Below are 6,421 nucleotides of genomic sequence, written 5' to 3' on the forward strand. Positions count from 1 at the left end.
GACACTAAGAATCATGGCCCAGCCAAGTTGACACACAATCTTAACCATTGTACCTGTGTATTCAATTTCCTATACTAAATAATTTGTTTGAAAATACTGGGTGTGATTTCTGTTTTCTGACTGGATCTTAACTGACCTACCAGCACTTTTCCTGGCTTACTCAATCGTGGGGACTTAGGACTCCAGTATTAATCAAATTTCTTAAGTAAACGAAGTATATGAAGTAAGTTAAATGAAAAACAAAACAAAAACAAAAAATATTAGATTGGCCTATAAAACAAACAATAACACACATAGTTCAACCATGTATTTGAGACTAAATGGACATACCAGCCCAGAGGCAAGGAAGAGAAGGCAGAAGGGGACAGTAAAGCTGGATGGATGGAAATGGGGAGTCGAAGGTCAAGAAGGGAGAGTTTTAATATGTTGTGGTATTGGCAACCAATGTCACAAAACAATACAACCAACAACCAACCCAGTGCTGTCAAGTCGATTCCGCCTCATAGCGACCCTATAGCAATATGAGTGTTAATTATTTAATGGGAAATTAATTTGCTCTGTGAACTCTCGCTCCTGCTCAGTCTGACACCTCAACTTTGCCCTTGATGTCCAGGGCCCCCACACTGACATATATAATCAATTCACTTTTTTTTCCAGTCTTTTTTATAAGAGGGACCACAGGATGTGTCTGACTGCACCTCCGTCTTGGCCCTGCCTCCCTCACCTAAAATACAATTATAAAAAAAAAATTGTGACTGAGTTGATTCTAACTCTTGACCACCCAAGGTGTTACAGAATATAACTGACCTCCCTAGGCGCTTCTTGGCTGAATCGTTATGTAAGAAGGTCACCAGGTCTTTCTTCCATGGTGCTGCTGGGTTCAAACTGCCAACTTTTTGGTTAGCACCCAAGTACGAATTTAAAGAATCACTTTAGGACAGCATGTTTGGCAGAATCAAAGAAGATGGCTGAGGCAAACAATAATTGAGTTGATATGTAGGTTCAGTGATTCTTTTTTGCAGTTAAAGCCACAAAAGTGCTTATAGATTCTTATGATCATTGTAATTTCACTAATGAAATAAGAAGTGTCCAGGGGATAGTATAAAAGAACAGGAGAGGAAGTGGAATTCATAGGAACACTTCGTACCATCAACTTCTGTAACTACCTTACATTATTCCTCTGTCTAACTTAAAGTTAGGCAAGGGGAATAGAACTCCACTGCAGCATCAGGGCCTGGTATGAGCAAGGTAGGGATAATTCAACATAATAATGCAATAAAAATTGAAATTTCAATAGTAATTTATATCTCTCAAACCATAAGCTTATGTGATCTTCTCAACCCTGTGTGAGAGGCAAGAGAGAGAGTGTTATTCCTAATAGGTAGGTGTGGGATCGTAGGTTTATACTCTCTCAACTTTATTCTACTAGTAAGTAGCATCACTGGGGCATGAACCCAATTTTTGTGTACTGTCACTCTGACAAAAGGAGCAACAACGTGTACAAAGTGTCAGTAAGATGTCTCATCAAACTATTATAAGATTTTTGAGAAGAGGAATTGTCTGGCTGGAAAGATCAACGATGGTTTCATGGAGAGGGATGACATTGGGGCTGGAATCTTATGTGCATGTTTAGTGGTGACTGCCCTTCCCAATATATGACCTCAAGTTGTTTAAGAGGAAATTCTCTTGCTGAAGAGTTTCCGCAAGGCAGCTTTCATGTCCTGGTTTCTCATACTGTAGATGAAAGGATTTAACATTGGGGTCACTGCTGTGTACATCACAGTTATCACTGCATCCTTCTGGCTGTAACTGGTCAGAGAACAAAAATACACGCCCATCACTGTCCCATAATACAAAGAAACAACTGTGAAGTGGGAGCCACAGGTAGAGAAGGCTTTGAGCACACCCTTAGTGGATGGAACACGTAGGACAATAGAAAAGACTAGAACATACGAGATAATGATGCACATTAACGGCACACAGAAAACACCAACCCCTATGTGCATCATTTTCACATTAAAGTGGATATCAGAACAGGACAACCTGAGCAAAGAGGAAATGTCACAGTAGAAGTTGGCCACTTCCTGGTTGCCACAGAAGGACAGACTAGATGTTAGCAGAATGTTGGGAAGGGTAGTGGCATTTGCAATTACCCAAGACCCAACAACAAGCAGAAAGCAAGATCTCGCGCTGATAATTATTGTGTAATGAAGAGGGCGGCTGATGGCTACCACAGGATCATATGCCATCACAGCCAAGATATAGCTATCTGTGTTAGCCAAGGCAATCATGAAATACATCTGTGTTAGGCATTCTTCAAAGGAAATGGTTTTGCTGCCCAAAAGATGGTTTGCTAGCATCTTAGGGACAGTTACAGATGAGAAGAGGATGTCAACTAAGGAGAGATTGGCAAGGAAAAAGTACATGGGGTTGTGAAGGCGAATGTCAGAATGAATGGCCAAGATGATGAGCAGATTTCCAATCAGTGTACTGGGGTAAATAAACAGGAGGAGAATGAAGAAGACATCTTCCTGCTGTTGTTGACCAGTAATTCCCAGCAGAATGAAACAAAAAGGTAGAGGACTGGTTTCCTTCCTTCATGGCTCCTTCAGTATGAAAGAGAGACAGCCCAGATTACTAATGAACTTACTGTGTGTAATGATCATCCTTATTCACCACCTTGGACTACAAAGTTCAGCTCCCTCTCTACCTAGGTTTACTAAATCCCAAGAGAGCCAATATTCTGGGGGAAAAATTTCCCTGTTGGTCAGTGGGACTAATTACCAGTCACCTCTGGACACTCCATTTGCCAAACACTCTCTTAGGCCTCATGGAAAATCACAAATCTGAGAAAAATACAGTTGATTAATCTGTTTGTTGGACAAATAATTATTAAGAATGAAATCTGTGCCAAGCACTGTGTTGGAAAAAAGAAGACAAATTGAGGCGTAGACTCTGCCCTCTCGGTCTTCACAACTTAATGGAGAAGCAGAATTACACATCAATTTCATTTACACATGATAATGAAAGGACAGCATTTTGGCATGTAAGAAAACATACCCCAAGGTAATGGATATATCAGTGGGAGGACTACCCTGGACAAATAGGAATTAGTTTACTGACCAACCTCAGAATGAGCCAGAGCCCAGGAGGTGACAGATATCTATATTGGTATTGGCCAATTATAAATCACAAGGAGCAAAACAAGCCCACTGAATTCTCTACCCTCCCATATGTCTCATTTTCAAAGTAAACTACTGACATCTCATTTGATAGATTTTATCTCTTTTCCGAGACCTTAAGCATACGTAATTGCAAGGCTTTTCTTCCTGGTCTTCTCCTCTCTTTTTTCATTACTTCTTTTGGTAACTTATCCGGCTGCACTATGGCTTCAACTACCACTTTGCCAATAACTCTGAAGTCTCTATCTGTAGACTTGATTTCTCTTCCCCATATTTCTGTGTTCAATCATCCCAACAACATGTCTGACCAAACCTCATACTCTGCACACCTAACCTAAGGAAAAGTGCAAGCTTTTTCGAGGAGGAAAACCACATCTTTTTCATTTTTATATCCTCCAGACAGATTCTTGTGGAGTATTTCTCATTGTTGACACCAATAAGTTTGTGCTCAATATTTCTTCAGTTGAGTCCACATTTATTCACGGGTTCCATATATGTGATGTACTCACAGGCACATCCACTCACTTTCCCCCTCACCTCTACATCTGATCTTGTTGATTCTTCATTTAAAATAATTCTTACTTACTTCCACTTTCCTATTATAGTCTCAGTGTTTTAGCTTACTCCATCTTCATTTTCTATGTGAAATGTTGTGTTGCTCCCTTAACTGTTTGACTATAGGTTCCCATCTCTTTGATCTCTCTTGCACTCTGAGACCATAGGGATTGTGGTAGAGACTAACAGTTGCTCTCCCAAATCACTGTTATTCTCTTTTTCCTGGACACTCAGCACGATTATATTTCCCAGCCTCCCTTGTAGTGAGATGTCGTCAGGTGACTGAGTTCTAGCCAGTCAATTTATGTGTCCTAGTTCTGGGCTTCTTCCACACTCTCTTTCCTCCTTTGCCAGGTGAATGTAAATGGATAGAGATTTCATGGGATGGTGGAGTCACTTGGTGGGATAACCCCTGTTTCTTTTTCTCCAAGACCAGGAGGGCCATCTACTACTAGAAATACTCACTGGACCTGTGATGTATTTGTTATTGTAGTCAATGCTATCATAAGTAATTCAATAGTTTTTGCAAATAGAACTCTACTCAATAAGTAATTCAATCTACAAGTAGTTCCGTCACTAATTCTCAGTGTCTGCTACAGTACATATGAACTATATTTTAGGCACAGGGGATGCAGGTCTAACTATCTTTCTCAAAAATATGATGTGCTTTCTCACCTCTGCTTCTAAAGGAATTTGGTTTCTTCTCCTGAAATGCCGTTCTCCATCTTTATATAGAAATATAATAGCTCAGGTTCGGAAGGGCTGAGTAAAGCTGCAGAGCTCAGGGAGTATGGTTATGCATATGGTATGGCAGATTTCAGAGGTGGAGCTCTTGGAAACATAGCAGTCTAAGCTGATGTTGGTAGGTCTCATTCTTATTAAAACACATAAAATTTCTAGATAAATTATAAAAACAAATGAAAACCTCTTGCTGTCAAGTCAATTCCAACTCATAGCAAACTTAGAGAATAGAGTAGAACTGCCCCATAGGGTTTCTTGGTGACTTTGTTTTGGGATCTACATGGTATGGGGTTCAATGAGCATCTTGGATAGATATCTTAACATCTTTCAAGGTACCAGGGAAGTTTCCAGCCAACAAATCTTCAACAGTTCTCTCTGTATTTTCTGTTATCCCTCCTGTTCTGGTACTCCAATCAGTCGTAGGTTATTTCTCTTGATAGAGTTCCACATGACTCTTAGGCTTTCTTCATTTCTTAAAATTCTTTTATCTGATTTTTCATCAAATATATTGTTGCCAAGTATTTTAACCTCAGTTTCGCTAATTCTGACTTCCATTTCCTCAGTTCTGCTCCCCTGGCTTTCTACTGAATTGTCTAATTCTGAAATTTTATTGTTAATCTGAATTTCTGATTCTGTCTCTCTATGGATTCTTGCAGCCTATTAAATTTTTCATTATGTTCTTGAATAGCCTTCTTAATTTCCTTGACTTCTTTATCTGTGTGCTCCTTGGCTTGTTCTGCATTTTTCCTGATGTCTCGAAAAGTTCTCTTTATTAATCTTTTGTATTCTACATCTGGCAATTCCAGGAAGACATCTTCATCCAGAGGATTCCTTGACTCTTTGCTTTGGAAGTTTATTGAACCAATCACAGTCTGTTTCTTTATGCGATTTGTTATTGACTTTATCTCCTAGCTATGTGTAAGTTATTGTATTAATTTATATTATGTTTGGTCACAGTTTCCTAGATTCTTGCTTTGTTGTTTTGATATACCTGAATAGGCTACTAGAGTGAGCTAACTTGATTATTGGAGCCTTGGAAGCACTCTCATCCTGTCGCCAGATGCCTAGAGCTGGTATCAGGTATATGAGCCTAGGAATCCATTCACTATTCTTGTATAAGTTCAGCTCAGGTGTCCAGGCAGGCAGTCACTCAGTGTGTGGTGTAGGCTCTCACCTATGATCTTAAAGGAGCAGTGATGATTTCTATATGCACAGGATTCTGGTTGCAGAAGGAGGTTGCACTCTGAGGAAGGAAGGGGGCTGATAATCTTCCCCCGAGTGTCTGTGAGGAAGGCACATCCCTGTTCTCTAAAGCACACTGGTAGGTGTGCTCTGCATCCAAACCATAGGCACCCAATACACCTAACCTTAAGGACTGGGAGGTATCACTTATCCTTGGACCACTGTTGTGGGTGGCTAGGTGGTGTGGGTGGAGCCACCAGTCCTCAGGGCCCTGATGTGGGTAGGTGAGGACCTTGTTTAATAGGCAGAGTGGTATCAAACATCAAAAACCCACCTCTCCATCACACAGCTAAAAGAGTTACAGTCAGACCTCAAGCACATTCACCCTTGAAATATAACAGCAAGACCCTGGGTGCATAGTGGGGTGAAAGATATTCAAAGTCTATGGGCCACCTGTGCCCAGAGAGGAGCTACTTCTGCTCCAAGTTTCCAGATTAGGGAAGCTGGCAGATTATTTTTCCCCTGTTTGTTAATTTGTTCCTTCTCCAAGGCAGGGAGCATGGCTCAGGAACCTCAGCAGAACCTATCTCAGGCCCAGGGAAATCAACAGTCACTGAAACTGGCTGGGGCAGAGGGAGGAGGAATCAGACAGATGGGAGAGAGTTCTTTCCAAAGGAGGAGCTATTACATCCACATGTTAAATTAGATGAAATCACTTATCTTGTGCTGAGAACACTGTTTTTTCACTGACTCTGGGGGTG

General features: G+C 40.7%; 1 pseudogene; it reads right to left on the minus strand.

Moving 5' to 3' along the window:
* Window positions 1-1,433: 1,433 nt before the first annotated feature.
* Window positions 1,434-2,601, minus strand: LOC135228041 (olfactory receptor 1A1-like; annotated as a pseudogene).
* Between the last annotated feature and the right edge of the window lie 3,820 nt (window positions 2,602-6,421).

This window comes from Loxodonta africana, chromosome 18, assembly GCF_030014295.1.
Source record: "Loxodonta africana isolate mLoxAfr1 chromosome 18, mLoxAfr1.hap2, whole genome shotgun sequence".
NCBI lineage: Eukaryota > Metazoa > Chordata > Mammalia > Proboscidea > Elephantidae > Loxodonta > Loxodonta africana.